At 37.9% G+C, this 19,195-nt stretch overlaps 1 long non-coding RNA gene across 1 annotated transcript in view; it reads right to left on the bottom strand.

Annotated features, from left to right (window-relative positions):
* Positions 1-4,632: 4,632 nt before the first annotated feature.
* The window catches only part of LOC106728041, a 17,100-nt gene continuing 2,537 nt past the window's right edge, over positions 4,633-19,195 (bottom strand). The window contains exons 2-4 of the long non-coding RNA XR_001364290.1: positions 16,996-17,083; positions 15,287-15,506; positions 4,633-4,934 (exon numbers count right to left, since the gene is read on the bottom strand). This is a non-coding gene — a long non-coding RNA (uncharacterized LOC106728041). The remainder of the gene's footprint in view (positions 4,935-15,286; positions 15,507-16,995; positions 17,084-19,195) is intronic.

Raw genomic sequence — 19,195 nt, 5'->3', positions numbered from 1 at the left:
GGACTCCCAGACTATACAGAGGATGCTGACCCTGGTGCAATAATACACTCAATATCCTCAGTTTTGTCAAGATTTGAAGTCCTAAGAACTGTGAATGGACACTAAAGTACTAGTATTTTTCAAAAACTAGATTTAAATATTCTGAAAAAACCATTATATAGATGCTAATTGTTAGGAACATTTTCTAGAGCTCTACTACAAGAGAGTACTTAAATACTGCTGATTGTCCAAACTCTAAGAAGTATTTAAAACTACACAAAATGGGGGGTAGTGATAAATAGAATTAGTTCCAAGGCTATTCAAAGTAATAAAAAATAGGCAAAGCCATTTTCCCCCATCTTAAATAATACACAAATATGCTTACCATTTTATTGTCTATCAGATGTAACTTGGCATTTGCATTGTTAATAGTCCTTTTTAGTTGTTCTTGAATAGCAATAACTGGATCTCCTACCTATACGAGGAGTTGGATGTGCTAAAAATGTCAAGCTACAGATAAGCATGCTTTCATGTTCAGTCTATCACCAGAGTAGAAAAGTTTTTGGAGAGTGGTGTTTATTGTCTTGGGAAGGCATTGTATATAGGAAGATTCATCTGCTTTGTTTCCCTTGATATTCTATAAAAGATGGGTCCAAATATAATTTATCCCTCATGAAAGACATCTGTCACAAGTCAAAAGCCCATGGAAATTTTTTAAATCCCTTAAAAAACTACTTTTCTGACATGTACTAGCAAAAAAAGTGGGGGGCTTCAGTGTTTTGTGGTATCAAAGTCTTTGTCTTCATACAGTTATCAACTCAAAACTAGTCAAAGGACCCTCTGGAAAAATGAAACTGTAAAAGGCAATGGATTACTTGACCACAAGTAAATTCCTACAATTTTAAGATGACAGTCTACTTCTGTGCAGTCGTTTAGCCAATAAAGATTTAAAAGGAAAGAGAAGCAATAAAACACACTTCACAAATCCAAAAAATTGTTCCCAAGATAGAAAAAGAATTCCCTTAACAAGGTCTAGCCCAAGAAATTGCACTAAGAAATAAAAACATGTCTGAATTTATAAACTGAATATATAGACTTTGTTAACTTCTACACTGTTCTTTACCTATTTTTTTTTTCATTTTTATGGTTTAAAACAGTGGTTCTCAACCTTCCTAATGCCGTGACCCTTTAATACAGTTCCTCATGTTGTGGTGACCCCCAACCATAAAATTATTTTCGTTGCTACTTCATAACTGTAATTTTGCTACTGTTATGAATCGTAATGTAAATATCTGATATGCAGGATGTATTTTCATTGTTACAAATGGAACATAATTAAAGCATAGTGATTAATCACAAAAACAATATGTAATTATATATTCAATATGTGTTTTCCGATGGTCTTAGGCGACCCCTGTGAAAGGGTCGTTCAACCCCCAAAGGGGTCTCGACCCACAGGTTGAGAACCGCTGGTTTAAAACTTTAAATTTTTTTAAAGGGAATGCCTACCCCCACCTTTCTCAAAGCAACTTAAGGTTATCACTTTCTTGTGAATCCTTCCCAAAGATGTTATATGAAAATACGAGCAGCATATAAATGCTTGTATATTTATTCTCCTTTCTTCTCAAATGGCAGCACGACACGCTATTCTACATCTTTTTTTTTTTTGGCCATTTAACAAGTATCTACACCAGTGATGGCTAACCTTTTGAGCTCAGCGTGTCAGCATTTTGAGAAACCCTAACTTAACTCTGGTGCCGTGTCACATATAGAAATTTTTTGATATTTGCAACTATAGTAAAACAAAGACTTATATTTTTGATATTTATTTTATATATTTAAATGCCATTTAACAAAGAAAAATCAACCAAAAAAATGAGTTCGCGTGTCATAGGTTCGCCATCACTGATCTACACCATTCCATATCAGCCGTTTCCCCATCCTTTTTTACAACTGCACAGTATTCCATTATGTGAATGAACTATAATTTTTTAACCAGTCTTCCATAATGAACATTTAGGTTGTTTCCAATATTTTGCTACTATAAACAATTCTTCACTAAGTTACTTCATTTCTATTTAGCGGAACTGTTGAATCAAAGAGGTCCCACAAATTATAATTCTAATGGATGCTGTCAAATTACCCTCTATAAAGACTGTCCCAGTTTATACTCCCACCAGCAATGTATGAGTGCCCATCTCCACACCCAGGCTAACAATGTGTTAAATTTTTATTTTTACCAAAGTGATAGGCTTTTTAAAAATGGCATCTGGTGTGTTTTTAATTTGCACTTCTCTTATAAAGTGAGCACCTTTAGATTTAAAGCCAGTTATATCTCATTTCTGTGAAATTTCCATAGATATCCTTTGCACATTTTCCTACTGAATTGTTGGGGGTTTTTTCTTGATTTGTTGAATTTTTATACATTAAGAAAATTTGCCCATTATGTTTGATGAGTTGTTAAATGTTTTTTTTTTAATATATTTTATTGATTTTTTACAGAGAGGAAGGGAGAGAGATAGAGAGTTAGAAACATTGATGAGAGAGAAACATCGACCAGCTGCCTCCTGCACATCTCCTACTGGGGATGTGCCCGCAACCCAGGTACATGCCCTTGACCGGAATCGAACCCGGGACCCTTGAGTCCGCAGGCCGACGCTCTATCCACTGAGCCAAACCGGTTTTGGCTAAATGTTTTTTTTTTAACTTGTCTTTTGACTTTGCCTGTGTGGGTTGTTTTAGGGGTTTTTTATATGCAGAAACTTTTATTTTTTAAATATATTTTTACTGATTTCTGAGAGGAAGGAAGAGGTAGAGAAACATCAATGATGAGAGAGAATCACTGATTGGCTGCCTCCTGCACACCCCCTACTGGGGATTGAGCCTGCAACCCGGGCATGTGCCCTTGACCAGAATCGAACCCAGGACCCTTCAGTCCACAGGCTGACACTCTATCCACTGAGCCAAAAAAGCTAGGGTGGAACTTTTTTATTTTTATAAAGTCTAATTTATAAATCCTTTTCTTTAATTACTTCGGAGTTTTACATCAAACTTGGAAAAAGCTCCATTCTAAATGATAAAAAATTTCTCCCTGACTTAGCTCTATTTCTGTTATGACTTTGTTTTTTAAATTTAAAGTTGGTCCACTTAAAATTCATTCTGGTAGAAGTATATAGATTCAATTTTATTTTATTTTTAGATGGCTCCCAGTTATCCCAACACTATTTATACTAAATAAATTTTACTGATTTGAGATGCCAATTTTATTATGTCCTGTGTATTTTGGGGTCTCTTCCCAGTCTTCTTCTTCTTTTTTTTTTTCCATTTAACTGTAGATCTGTACACATACCTTCATCACAGCTGTCATTAATGTAGCTTAATAATATCTTTTAAAATCTTGTAAGGCTGGTCCCACCTCTCATTACTTTTCTTTTTCAGGACATTCCTGAACAGCAATTTTGTTCCACTGAGTATGAATGGTGTTGATTCATGACATAGCTAGAGCATTCAAATTTCATATTAGATGTTTCCAATCACAAAGAATGTTCTTCCTGATGGGTAATAGTGGTGTTTGGCATTAACTTTGCTCATAGACAAAAGGGTTGTATGAAAAAATGTATAAATGCCAGAAGCACTGTTAAAATAGCATATTCACTGAGTTTACCCATAAATTAAATAGAAATAGAAAATAATTCCATGGTCACCATATGCTTTCTTAAAATGGAAGCTAAAAACACGGGAGTAAAGAATTGAAAAAGACAAATGATCTACACCAGGTTCTAAGCAACCTTTTCTTCTGAATATATCACTCCTACCATAATGGTTTGTTTTATGGACTGTTTCCTAATTTCCTATTCCAATAATACTCCAAAATGGAAAATCATGTCCATTCTACTCCAAAATTCCTACCTAATTGTTACCACATGTATAGTATCTTTTATCACCATGTAAATGGAAGCAAAAGAAATGATGGATGCCCTAACCGGTTTGGCTCAATGGATAGAGCACCGGCCTGTGAACTGAAGGGTCCCAGGTTCAATTCCGGTTGCAGGCACATCGCCAGTGGGGTGTGTGCAGGAGGCAGCTGATTGATGTTTCTCTCTCATCGATGTTTCTAACTCTCTATCCCTCTCCCTTCCTCTCTGTAAAAAAATCAATAAAATATATTTTTTTTAAAAAAAGAAATAATGGATGGAAACAAAAAGTAGAAACAATATTTTACATTAACATTTACAAAAAGCATGTCAAACTCAAAGGCTAACATGGGCCAAATAAACAAGGTTTAAGTTTATGTGGGCCGCAAAAAAACAAAAGCTTCAATTTTCATAGAAACGCAGGTTTATTTCCATAAAGACATGCTGAATACAAAGGGCTGAAATGAATAAGTAATCATTAACATGAAGTAATAGAACATTTTAATAAAAAGTAATATTTTTTCTTGAATATTAACTTACCAGACACTGAATAACTGCACAAATTAATAAGCATAACACAAATAAACCTATTTTTCTTGTTCTCGAAAAGCAAAATATTTCCTGTTGCTCACACCAAACAAGTCAGTACAAGACTATGACGTGGCAACGAGCTGCTAAAATATTCGCTTCTAGTATTAGTGGAGAGAAATGGTGCGCCTACACATAAGGCGCATAAGGGAAATGAATGCAACACGATTATAGTAATCAGTCATTAGCAAACGTTGTAGTTTGTTAATTATCCATATATATAAAACAGAGAAATGTTAATTAACCGGGACACCGTAATGGGTAGACCAGATAGGAGGAGGTTGCACACGCAGCATCGGGGGCAGGGCGGTAGGGGCCTCCGCGCACCTGCGCTGCGGGAGGGCCTGATCAGCAACAGCCCAGGCTGCTTCAAGGGCTGTAGAGGGAGGCAGAGCTGGACCAGCGACTCAAGGGTGGGCAGCGCCACGCGATTTCGAATCGGGCGCTGGGCTCCTAGTATTATATAGAACAGGATATTACAAAAATTAAATTACAAAATTTTTATTAAAACATGTCTTACATACCGTTATATTGGCTGGGTCGCAAAAATATTCCTTGTGGGCCGCATGCAGCCTGCAGGCTGCGAGTTTGACATACTTTATTTACAATTTACAAACATGTAACTTATACTATCTCATTGAATATGTATGCATAAACTGGGTTGTCTACATATAAATAAAAAATACACAAAATGAAGAACCATTTTTATAAGCAATACTTAAAAACAAATGCTCATTTCTACATCTTATAATTTAAATGCTATAAATCTTAGATACCAAAAGAGAAACATCCTCTCTGTTGAAGGATGGAGGAGCAAGATATGAGATTCAAGATGTAGGCAGGGCCAAATCATGAAGTCTTGTAGACAATTAAGTAAAAATTTTAGCGGTTTGCCTTCAAAAGAATTTTAAATAGGGAAGGAACATGATCACAACTGATTTTCAAAAATCATTTTTTTACAGTACAGAGGATGGGTTAGTTGAAGTGTGGCAAGGGAAGATAGCAAAAAGTTACTGCAATGAACTAGACCCGTGGCTACCGACTTCTGCGCATGGGCCACGAAGTTTCAATCGCACTGTACGTGCGCGCCCGCACGTGGTATTTTGTGGAAGAGCCACACTCAAGGGGCCAAAGAGCCGCATGTGCCTCACGAGCCGCGGTTTGCCGAGCCGCAGTTTGCCGACCACTGAACTAGACCAATGATCGTTGGACTTAAGGGTAGCAGTAGTAATGAAGAGATATTGAGATGGTAGAAATAACATACTGATGATTTTCTGGCTTGAATAACTCATTAGGCAGTGGTACCCTGGTTACAGAACAAGGGAATAGAGAGTGAAAGGCAGGTTTGGAAGAAAAATGGTAAGTCTGCGGCACAAGTGTGACAAGCATGTGAAGATATACAGTGAACTACGGAAGTCTGGAACTCAGGAGAAGGAAAGATTTGAAGCTTCTATGTGGAGTTTTGAGAGTAGATTAAAGTAAGAAAAGGGCCCAGAAAAGTGGGTAGAAAAGATAACCCAACAAAGAAGACTTGTGTTACCAGAGAGGTAAGAGAAAAAACAAGAAAGCTTGGATTTATGAAAGTCAAGTAAAGCCTGTGTTTCAAGAAAAAGTGGTCACCTTTGTTGAGTGTTGCTGAGCTGTCAAATAAGATGAAACATAGGAAAGCCTACTTCAATCAGTTAGCACTGGTGTCCTTAACAGGTCCAGCTACAGAAGAGTGATGGGGCAGAGACCAGAGTGCAGAAGTTTGAATAATAAAGAGGGAGGTGAAAAAATATGGTATAATTACTCTCAAGAAATTTGATTATGAAAAAGAAGGGGGGGGGGGGAACGGGTCACTGAGAGAAGGAATGGTATGGGAAGGCTCAGTGTGAAAGAACGATTTTTTTTTTTAAGACGGAAAAGATTTCCCCATGTTTAAATAGTATGTATGCACAATAGTATTAAGAAAAAGAAAAATTTCTTCCTTTAAATAATGCCCCAAAAGTACTGTAAGAAACACAGTGAATGCTGCTCATTTCTGAGGATGGTCTTATTATGGCAATGAGAAATCTCTGCCATCCATAAATGGTAATTTGCTCCTAATCTCTAATAAATTACCAAAAAAATCAATAATAAATCTTTTAAAAAATATTTTATGCAGACACAAAAGAGTTCATAAAAGAGACCTGTTGACATTTAAATCATAACAAAACTTCAGGATGTTCACAACAAAATGGAAAATGAAATTCACAAAGTTCTTATGCCTAATATTCAACCAGTAATTTGTCAATTCTGAAATATGCTTTCTCAAAATATTCAGGTTTTGGAGAATAATCTGTGGATTCAATAGGTCAACTTCCTCTGATTCTTCCACAAGATTAAAGGTTTCACAGATGCCTTTAAATGAAAGGAAACTGGTGATTACATGAATGGTTTGGTTATTTACACCCCTTGAGGCTCATACACACACACACACACACACACACACACACACACACACACACAGCACACCTAATGGTTTTGCCTTGAGGCAAAAGATTTAACAGATTGCCCTCCTAATTACTCCCTAGACACTCTGTACACAATGCCATGTGATTTTTGAGGTACAGATTCCTATATAAAACTCACCTTTAGGAAAAAGAATAAAAAATAAATGTCTCACCAACTACTTCTGAAAAAATAAAATTGTTTATAATATCCAAAACCTAACAAATCACCATGCCAAATACTAGTTAATATAGCTAATAAATTCTGACCCAATTCTAAAATAAAAGCAATTTAGGTAAAGGCATTAACAAATTATTTAAACATCATTATCCCAATACACCTGTGAGCATTTAGTTGTACTACAAATACAGTGCAAATGTTAAAATTTCAAGTATGAGAAATTTTATTCATGAGGAATGTCTGATGTTATCATAATAAGCACAGACAACAGGAAAAGTCATCAATTTTAAAAGATATTAAAATATAAAATAAAATCTAGGTAGAATAAGGAGATAAAATAATTTTCAAACCAGAACAAAACTAGAACTGAGTATTAAACCTCTGAAAAGGTACAGCAAGTTCTGTAAATTAGAAAAGAAATCACCATGGAAAAAATGTTTGAATTCCTAAAAATAAAGTCTTCCAAATGTCCCAAAATGGCAACTAAAATCTCAGCAAGGTAACAGCACCTGCCCACATTTCATTCCCCACTCTGAAGGCAGATGTCTCCAGAGCTCCTGCTCTCCACCACTGTGCCCATCCCCCTTTTTTTACCACCAGGTGAAGAGGATGGGAATAAAATTCATGAAACAGGAAATGTAATGAATAAGCAAACATATGAGAAAATATTTAACTTCCTGAGTAACCCAAAATTTTCATATTAAAACAAGGTAACTTGTTTTGGCAAACTTTTAGTAACTTGTTAAATTGGCAAAAATATAAAACCATGTTAATATCTAGAGCTGGTAATTGGTATATGAAATTGGTAGGCAATATGGCAGTATGTACAGAGAGTCATAAAAATATCCTTTGGCCCTCAGTTTCCTCTTCTGGAAGTCTATATGAAGGGGGGGTAATTAAAATATGGGCAGAGTAGAGGGAGGATGCTCAACTGACCACCATTCCTAAAATAAAAACTTGGAAACAACCTCTATATCCAAAATAAGAGAATGGTTATGTGAAATATGATAAATCCATTAGTTTATATACATGGTCACTAAAAATAATTCTAAAATGTATATAACATGAAAATGCTTTTCATACAATGACAAACCAAAAAGAGCTAGATATAAAAATGTACAGATAAGGGAAACCTTTTTTTAATGTATAGGAATATACAAAAAGGAAAAACACTAAAATTGTGACTATGGTTGGTTAACTTGATAGTATAAAATGCTTTTCACACTTTCCTGCAAATGTTTCATAATGTGGTTTACATCAAAGTCTTGCTGAATTCTCCCAACTCTTATGATGAAGTACAAACAACTTTAAGATCTATTTTATAAATGTGGAAATGGGGTACTAAAATTAGTTAAAAAATCAGAATGTAATAGAACTGAGATCTGAAGCTAGGTAGTCTAACCACTCACTACATCATATTGCCTCCCTGTGTTCTGCCCATTCTCTCATGGGGGTTGGAGATAATAGGAAAGGCATAAACTCTGGGATCTGACTACCTGGGTTCAAATCCTAGCTCCCATTCTTACTGATTAATCTTGGAGAAGCTAGAGAAAATCTGTCTCTCACTTTTCTCAACTACAAAAAGAATGTATGCATTTAACCTTTCTTGCATCAAGGAATTGCGGTGAGAAGACAACATTATGCTTAATAAACAGTAAGTGGCTCACACTGAGGATGTAAACATGTCAGTAACACAGTAATCCTGCAAGGATATGGGGGTGTTTGGGGCTTTGGTCCCACACAAAATGATCTCAAACTGCTATTGCTGAGTTCTTTTATCTTCTTTTTTAAGATTTTACTTTCTCAAGCTATCACCTTCTCAAGCTGGCACTCCTGGCTGATGATATACCTGCATGGGGCATCTTTTCTCCCCTGTTCCATGCCTCTTTCGAATAAGCTCAATAGCCAGACTTCCTAAAATGATTTCTAAGAAAATCCAGATTCTGAGAAAGAATTTGGGGTCACCCCTAGTTAAGAGAAAAACTAATAGATGGCCTTTGTAATACCTAGTTTTGGCTTTTCAAGGGTTTGTGGGGTTTTTGTTTGTTTGTTTTTCTTTTGCTTATCTGGCTTCTGTGTTGGGTTTTTAAGAGTATTGAGGATACCATACATCCTAGACCAGTGATGGTGAACCTATGACACGCATATCAGAGGTGACACGCGAACTCATTTTTTTGGTTGATTTTTCTTTGTTAAATGGCATTTAAATATATAAAATAAATATCAAAAATATAAGTCTTTGTTTTACTATGGTTGCAAATATCAAAAAATTTCTATATGTGACACGGCACCAGAGTTAAGTTAGGGTTTTTCAAAATGCTGACACGCGGAGCTCAAAAGGTTCTCCATCACTGTCCTAGACCTACAGATAAATGTGGGCTAGCTGGAGCACACTAGAATGTGGCACTGTTGTAATTCTGTCAAATCAGATATACAGAGATAAAGTGGGGGGAGGCAGCTGCAGGCTAGTATACCGGATTGCTCAAATCTATACATATAAAAGGCTAAGTGACCCACTGTATGTCCATCCAACCGTTCAACCGGCTGGTACCAGTACATATGATGCGCACTGGCAATTTAAAAATAAACGTTGACTCACGAATGCACAATACATATAAAGCTCTCGCTGATGCCAATCGCGTGTGTGTGTTTTGAACTGTAATTGTCATTCATGAATTTGGTTGACACTTCTATTATAGAGAAAGGGCAAATAGCGATATTAAAATATTTCTTCTAATTAATTTCCTTTCAATGTGCATGAATCCGTGCACCGGGCCACTAGTATTCCATAAAAGCATAAACAACCCTTTTTCCTCTAGCTCACTAAGTGCTAGTGGAGGTTATAAGTGACAGCTAATACAAGATAGGTTTTGGGGTTTGAGGCACTGTACGGAAGAGGAACTAAATATCACACAGACACCATCCTCATTTTAGACAAGTTTGCCCAACTTACTGCCAAATATGGTGGTTCGAGAACTTTTCTTCAACCCAGTGCTGTCTGCACATGCTCTCTAGCAAGGCAGCAAAGAACTAACTCCAACTTTCAGTCATGAGTCCATTAGGTAAACTTAAGTACCAAAACCACTAAGTGTTATACGAGAACATAATCACACTGTTTACTGCGAGAAAAGTCTTTACTGGATTAAAATAAAAGCACACAAGGGAGGGTGAAATGGAAGTGATTGTACAAAATATATTTGATATTTCAAAAATAGAAGAAAAGTTGTCAAGTCTGAAACAAAGTTTAGAATGTTCCACTCTTATTAAGTAATGCTATCAAGCATGGCTGTATCTCTGTGTCACACCATTGTAACTGCCACTTTCAAACACTTGTTCATGTATATGAACAAATTCGTGTTTTTAACCTCCAAACCTTTATTACCTATGTTTATGAACATGATATTCCACATTGAGACAAATTATTAACTTCACTGACATAATTAATAAAACGTTACAGTCCAAAAGGCTACAAAATATTAACAAAAGTCGCCCCAAAAACTTAATTTAAAAAAAAAATATATATATATATAGGCCAGGGTGAGCCAAGTGTTTCTGTAAAGGGCTTTTTCTATTTTACGCTTTGCAGGCCATTAAGTCTCTACCACAACTAATCTGCCATGTACCACAAAAGCAGCCACATACAATATGTAAACTAATGAGCATGAATATATTACAGTAAATTTTTATTTATAAACTCTGAAATTTTAATGTCATACAATTTTCATATGTCAAAACATTACTCTACTTTTAATTTCCTTCTCAAGCATTAAAATAATATGAACACTATTCTTAGTTTGCAGGATACACAAGAACTGGTGGCAGGCCAGATTTAGCCCAATGGGCCATAATTTTCTGATCCCTGATATAAGTTACCTAATATTCAAAAATGGAAATGCAAAATACCCACCTACAATATTGAGATCAGATTCCCTTCAAATCTGGAGGGAGTGGTGTAGAATAGTCCATAGATTAAATAATGTACTATTATACTTTTGAAATAGAAAATATGCTATGCAAACTACTTTGTAATCCTGGCCTCTAAAGTTAATGCCAAATGTTAAATAGGAGAATGCATCTTTTTAATAACCTTTAAAGATCTTTTAGCTCCCCTCAGGAATGACTTAAAATATTGCAGTGTTCATATTATTAGCAAAGTATTTTTAGGTCCCATCCTAGCATAGCTAGAGTTTCCCCCAAAACCCCCAATTAGTCAATGAACCATTAAGTCACTGTGACGATTTTAAATTTCTATAGCATGATAGAAGCTATTTTCTGAAGCTTCATTAGAATAAATGCTGTTTTGGATCTAAAATATGAGAATGAGAACACACTGGGATTAAGGGGAGGCTTCTGAGAACACTGGATTAGTCAACCTTCTATGAGTTTAGCAGAACTGTGAAAGGTAAGTACCTGTAACATCTTATTATAAAACTAGAGGTCCAGTGCATGAAAATTCATGTACTGGAGGGGGGGGTCCCTCAGCCCAGCCTGACCCCTCTCACAGTCCAGAAGCCCTCAGGGGCAGGAGGCGACCCGGCGATCAAGGGAAGGCAATGCCCCCATCACACCTCTGCTGCTGCCACTGCCGGCAGTGCAAGCCTCGGCTGGCCCTGGTTACCTGTGCCTCGGGTCGGCCCTGGGCGGTTGGGCAGTCGCCATCCGAGGCTTGCCTGTGCCTCAGGCCAGCCCTGGGCGGTTGGGCAGTCGCTATCAGAGGCTTGCCTGCGCCTCGGGCCGGCCCTGGACAGCTGGGAGGCTAAGGGGACTGGGGGACTCCAGAGGCAGGCGCGAGGAGCGGCCGGGCCTTGCTGCATGCCTGCCGCCCCAGCAGGGCCAAGGGGACTGGGCGCCACCATCTTGTGGCTGTGGGCGCTGCCATCTTTGAGGGCATGGCAGTCAAGCATATTCTCCTCTCCTTATTGGCTGTGGGCACCACCTTTGAGGGCAGGGCAGTCAATTAGCATATCCCCTCCTTATTGGCTGTGGGTGCCGCCATCTTTGTGACAGCGTGAGGGTCATTTAGCATATTCCCTCTTTATTAGATAGGATTTATGAGTCTGGCTCCTCACCCAAAAGCAGTTGTTCATCTTTGTATTTCCATATTTGGTATGTAACAGATGATCAGTGGTTAATGTTTCCTAATTTAAGAGGAGACACTTTCAAGTGAGCTAGAAACAACTAGAAATCTGAGTACTACAAGAAATGTATTTCTTTTTGAGGCTATTTGCAAAAGTAAATAAATAGGGTGTAGAAAAGCTTTCTGATTTGTATTTTGTGTTGGTTTCCTTGTCATACTGTCATTATCTCAGGCAGAAAAATCATCCAATAGCCCTGCTACCCCACTACGGGGACTGTTCAACATCAGATGACTTTCTAGGGAAACTGTTTCTGCTGTTGCTGATCGTCCTGTCATGGGAATTCCACCCAGTCCTTCCTAGACCCTTGGTGTCGGGGTTGTCCAGATGCAGGTGGCTTGTGGAGATGAGGTGGAATCAGGAGTACAGCTTGCAAGCATGTCTTTGATTCTAACCCCACCAACAACAGTTACAGTTCTCTTTGCTCTTTGCTCTCCATCTTCTTCTTGTTCTCTTTTTTTTGAAATTCCAGGAAGAATCCCGAATATCCTCTGAGGGGTTCAACTCAGCATGCAACAGCTATATATCTCTCTCCTAGAAAAAGTGTAGCCTCAGTTTTAGAGTCAGAGTATTTGTCTGGAAGCAACATTATGTAACTTTATCACACCAGCCTTGGGTGTTTGGAAAGGCTTTCATCTCTTTCCCACTCCACCAAAACAGGAATGATATTTGCTACCTAGCTAGGTAGACCTATATGTAGAGGGAATTACTAGATAATGTATCTTCTTTTTTTGACAGTAGGCTGTTAAGAAAAAACAAGTCTATCTACCTGCCTATCTCTACCTACCTACCTGTTCATTCATCTATCCATTCACACATTGATTTCAATTGATTGCTATTTATTATGAATTCTTGAAGGATCATGGCCCAAGAAACAATTAGTATATGTTATGGACATTTGTAAGGTGACATAGCCACTGGTTAAAGGTGTGAGCAGGATGATCTTAAGTGCCACTTGAGGTTTGAATTAGGACTGGACTGTCCTGCCAATCCTGTTCTAAAAATGCAAACACTGGACTAGCTGGGAATTTACAGAGTGACTTTGGCTGCTGCAAGAAGGTAAATATTACTATTCATATCCGCAATCTTGCCAATGAGAATCTGCTCCTTGTTTTCTTTTCTTTTTTTTTTTTTATTCTGGGGCAGCTTTAGCTCTGAGGCCTCGCTGCTGAAAACATCGATACAATGTTGCGGTCCGAGCCCGGCTGAATGGAAGCCCTTTTCTGGGGTTTTGTTTAGCTTCTTATTTGCAACATAGTATATAGTTGCTTAGAGTTGCAACTGAGAGGCTGGCAAGTTAGGCGGGGAACGTTGGAGTCTGCAGCAAGCAAGCCTCGTGCTCGCTTCAGTGCCTGGCTGCCGGCCACCATCTTGGCTGACAGTTAATTTGCATATACTCACTGATTAGCCAATGAAAAGGGTAGCGGTAGTACGCCAATTACCATGTTTCTCTTTTATTAGTGTAGATACTGCTATAGATAAATTCAAACCTGGTACTCTATAATCTGACAATTCCCACATGTCAGTAAATCACTGAATGTATCCCTACCAATTCTAAATAATAAATAATTCTGAATAACCAAAAGCTTGCTTATACTGATTCCACAGTCACTGTCTCCAAGAGTTTGATGTGCTCACTCTTCTATGATAACCTTTATACAGGTGTTGTTGCCTATAATGAATCTTTCCATCTGGTCAACCTCAGTGGCTCTGATCAACCACCTTCTCTGTGTGCAGTATCCCCTGTGGTGTGGGGAGAGGAGGATACAGTGGGAATTAGTGGAAGAAAGTTCCCTCATTTTAGCAACTTTGCTCAAACAGGTGACAGAGATCTGCTGCAGGTGGTAAAGAAAACAGAGCGTTTCATCTTGATTCTCAGGGAAAAAAAGAAATAAACAAACTGAAACCAGACTGACTTACCTTGGGTATTTGAAAGTCAGTGATTAACTGGGAACATACATACTTGTTTTGGGAGACCAAAATCTCCTAAGTCAGCCTCATTTGGAGTCAGGGTATTTGGACATTTGTTTGCACCTGGAATTCTGATTTGTTTCGGTTCACACTTTTAAAAATAATTAGTAATTCCATTTATCCAGATGCAAAAATGTAATTTCTTAGGAGGGGTATCCAGCTAGTGGTTAGATTATCAGTGACCTAGATAAGAGCAGATGCAGCCCAAGAAATTTTGGCTTCCTGACACAGTGAAATGCAAGGAATCTATTCATGCCTTCTTTCATTTTATAATTATTTACTGCACTCTAAAATATTTATGGTCTCAAATACATGGGCAGGCTCCCTCCCGGCAACCTGAAATATCTCTAAAACATCTACAATGGCTCAAGAACTGTGTTTTTCAAATAGTGGGTCAAAATCCACTAATAGGCGACGACCAATGTTCTGGGTCACAGAAAATATCAGGAAGCATGGCATGTATGTTTTGGGGGTAATTATTGTTTATGAAACTTTTGTTTATGTTATTTATGGTAATGTATGTGTATATACTGGGTTGCAATGTAAGGTTTTTACTTTGAAGAGAGGGTGACAGTCTATAAAGGCTTGAAATACCTGCCAGATCTAAGAAGACATAAGAGATACGTAATCAGGACAGAAGTCAGGCCTAAAAACAAAAATTGGGGAGCCATCATCACTTGATGACATTAAAAGCTTTGGGGGTGGTTGGCATCATCTAGAAAAAGGGCATGAGAAAGGAGAAAAGAGCCAGACTCAAACCCTGGGGTCACCACTATTTATAGGCTGGATAGAGGAGGAACCACCAAAACCAGACGAGGAGAGGTAGTAGGAAAACCAGGGAGCCGATATTCCCTGTGTTGGCTTCCTCCCATGCAAGGAAAGCTAATAAAATGGAAGTTCAAAAAAGAGGCATATCCCCTTCAATTCCCCATTTTTTAAAAAATAAGGTGTGAATGAGGAAAGGCTGAAGGATGTTTATGAGTGAATTAGTGTAAAACAGATGCGACAAAGCCTGGAAATGTACTTACTCTGCTGATGTATACATACCTAGGAATGCTTATGGTGGGTGCTGTATACCAAAAGAGGATGCTGGTATCCACTTAAACCATCTATATGCATGTCTGAAGACAACATGTGGGCGAATCACATGGTAAACATTTAGGGTTGTCCATTGGCTTTCTAAAGATGTTAAAACACATTACAACAGTGAATCTTGTCCTTAAAATATATTTTTCACTATCTTCTTGCAAATCTCACACTAAATTCCCTGCAAGGAAAGAAGGGATTCTTAATAATCAGGAAACAAATGCTCTCAACAGAAAAGTATAATGGAATAACAGGATTACCCTTTGTTTAGGCTGGAGGTGTTCCAAAGCTATTATCCTGAGCCCCTGTGAATAAAAGCCACAGCAGCCTTTAACGTTCTGGGCAGCAGCCTCATTTGGAGGTAATGGGGCTCTCTTGAAACTTATATGAAGATCTATCATCGTGACTACTTTAAATGCCTTTGCCCTACTTCGTAACTTCTACAAATAAGGTGTTAGTACTCTTGGTCTTAATAAAACGGACATTTCCTAGAGTGGGATGGCAACTTCCTTTTTCAATATTAGAAGCAACTATTGTTTAAGACAATCAGTATGTGACAGAATCATAATGATGTAATGGAAATGGGCCTTAAATACTATATTGCCCAGGTCCTTCATTTAACAGATAAAAAAAAGTGGGGGCTTTTGAGTCAGTTTGTTAATGTGTAAAATATGGGTAACAACAACCTATGCCACAGGAGAAATGTAAATAAAACAATGCATTTAAAGCACTTAGCACTGACTGGCACATAGCAGGCGCCCACAGTGAGCCCCTCTCCTTCAGTCTCCATTCTCTTTTCCTTCTTGCCCAAGGCAAGAGTGAAACTGAGGCTCTGCTGTGACTGCTCTGTGACTAGACAAAACATAAAGAAAAAAGGCCACATGAACTGTGTACTTGATGTTTTTATTTATCCTGATTTAAACATGAAATTAACATTAAATAGCTTCTTAGATAAGACATTGAACTCCAAACTCAAACAGAGAGATGGCGATAGGAAGAGAGTGAAGAAAAACAAGGAGGCTCAATGAGGTAAGAACAAAGCAAGTCAGCACCCAGAGGTAGAGATTGGAATTCCATATAAATGAGTATCAGCACCAAAAGCTAGAAATAGATCAAGGAGAAATAGAAACTGAAATATCCCATTGTACTGGCTACAAAATCAGTGGTGGCCATGAAGAGAGAGAGTCCAGGGGTAGAGGTGAAAAGCTGAAGCCAATAAGCAATATCAAAAGAAAAATAAGCACAGAATAAGCAAAATCAATGCAAACAGCTGCTCATTTGAAGTACTCAGCAATAAGGAACATTTCAAACAATAACCATGTGTGGAAGCAAGATCAAAGTGTAGAAGCTAAGAGCACAGACTCTGAAACCAGACTACCTAGATTCACATCTCAACTCTGCCAAGTTGTAGCTGTGTGACCTCTCTGTGCCTCAGTTTCAACATCTATAAAGTAAGGATAAACACAGAACCCACTGTGCCAATTAATTTTTGTTGGTTCTGATCTCTTTTATTGAATTACAAGTGGTTGGAAGACTATAAACTACATTTTTCAAACTCCCTTGCTAACTAGCTTCTAAGTTGGATACTGCCCATGGGAAACTATGACAGGAGATTGCAAGGTGAAAGAAGGGCAATTCTGTCTTTTTTTATTTCCTGTTTCTGGTGGTACCTCCATAAGCAGCAGCAGACAACCGCAGGCTCCAGCAGCATCTGTGGTGGTTCCAAAGCAGCAGAACCAATGAAGATCTTCAGCAAATCTGTAGAGCATACAGTTTATACAGCAGCTGTCTGATATCTGAGTAACATCCCCTTCTCCTCCTTGCTCCTTCAAAACTCTCTCTCTCCCCTTTTTGGTCCAACACACACTTTTTTCTTTTTGTTCCTCCATCCCTTCCAATGCTGCTGTAATCAATTCCCTGTATTAAATCCTTCTGTGCTTAAAATATCTGGTGCTTTTCAGTTTACTGATTGGACACTAACTGATAACATCTACTACTTATGGTTGTGAGAATAAAATAAGTTTCTCAAAAGTAAAGTGTTTAGATCAGTACCTGGCCCTTGAAGGCATTTTATAAATGTTAACATCTGTTACTCCGCAAGCACCTTAAAATCCACATGTCTAAAATCAAGAGTCTTTGTCCCCCACACAGACTCTAATTCTGACAATCATCCTTTTCTTCACCCAGGATCCAAATGAGTCATCCAAATCAGCAAAATCTGTGGGTTCCCACTTCAGAGAGCCCTCTCAATCTCCATTCACCAGGTACAAGCCTTCATTCCTTATCTAAGCAGCATCAATGTCTTCCCCTCCCTAGGAATGTATCTGTTTGCAGGTTCCAGTTCATTCTAATCTGCCCCAGGAGAATTTTTCTAAACACAGGGGAGGTGATTAATCATGTCACTCACTACCAGTGGTGCCCAAGGTCATGAACCCATTCAATCACACAAAGGCCTTCCTGAAGTCAACCCCTGACTACTTTCTTAACAGTACTTCCCAGTATACTACTTTCTATTAGTACCACCAAATCTTACATTCCCAACCACATCAGAAATCCTTGGCATTCCCCAAACTCTCTCTGCCCTTGGTCCCTCTATACCTCTGCACAAGAATATCCCTCGAAATGAAAAATACCTTCTCTGCTCCACCCTCTCCAGACTTTACTGGATCTCTTCCACCTCAAACAGAACTAACCTCTCCTATTCTTCCTTAGTATTTCTACTATTATAACATGGTGCTAAGTGCTGAGTTCCTCAGGGGACTAAAATTCATTACTCCTTGAATGTCCCTCTATATAGCAGAGCTTCCAATGAGAGCTAAACTGTAAGATAAGTGATACCTCAGCTCTCCCGGCTGCCAGCCCCTAGGTCAATGGGCTTTACCCACAGCCCACTGGCAACTTTTCTACAGTTAAAAATCTCCTATCCCAGTGCATTGTATAAATGTTATTTTCTGTGTTTTATGAAGTAAAAATACGTCGGAATCACTACTCTACAGCACCTTGCACGTAAAACAATAGTTCTGGTCTTCCACCAGACCTCATGAAATAGAATTCCTTCTCCATTTTCAAGCTTTTACTGGCAGCATTTCCTATTATAAAAACTCACAAGTAAAATGAAAACTATACAGTTCCTCACTTATTTACAACTTTTTTCTTAATTTTTGGAATATGAATACAAGAAAGTTAGTGAATGAAAGCACAGATCTTTCTAAGAATATATATTACAGACTCATTTGCATTCATAAGTTATTAGATTTTATTTTGGACCATTAAACACATAATTGGATTCTGAGACAGTCAGTCAACTGGAATTCAGAACACGGACCCCTCCAAAGGGGAAAACTGTGGTTAGCTTCTTAGGCTTCATTTATTATAAATAGTATAAAACAATACTATTATGTAGTATTATTAAATACTAGTTAAATACTAGTTATCTAGAAAAAAAATTAAAGGCTGAGGAAATACATGACTTTTTGCAGAGGGATCTTTAAGTACCCTTTCAAGGGCTTAAAAGATCCAAGATGCTATTTCTAACTTTATTTTGAAAATCTACTTTTTTTTCTTGTTCTAAGCCTATCAATTGTAATTACCCTTCTCCTACCCGCTAGTATTGAAACAGCAAAGGACAAAGGGAGAGAACACTGGGAAAATGAAATACTGAAGATAAAGAGTACATACAAAAAGGTAGAACTAAGCTTTAAGCAATGAAAGGTGAAATATGAAAAAAAAAAATCCAGGTTGTCCCAGGGATGTTATTACAGAAATTGAAGAAATGTTTCCCATGTCTACCACAAGGTGGTGCTACCGAGAGAAAACAGCTTGGTAAAGCCTTAACTAGAAAGAGGATAATAAAAAAAAAAAAAAGTCCAT

The sequence above is a fragment of the Myotis brandtii genome, unplaced genomic scaffold, assembly GCF_000412655.1.
Source record: "Myotis brandtii unplaced genomic scaffold, ASM41265v1 scaffold115, whole genome shotgun sequence".
Taxonomy (NCBI): Eukaryota; Metazoa; Chordata; class Mammalia; order Chiroptera; family Vespertilionidae; genus Myotis; species Myotis brandtii.
This window is presented reverse-complemented; position numbering and strand designations above follow the sequence as displayed.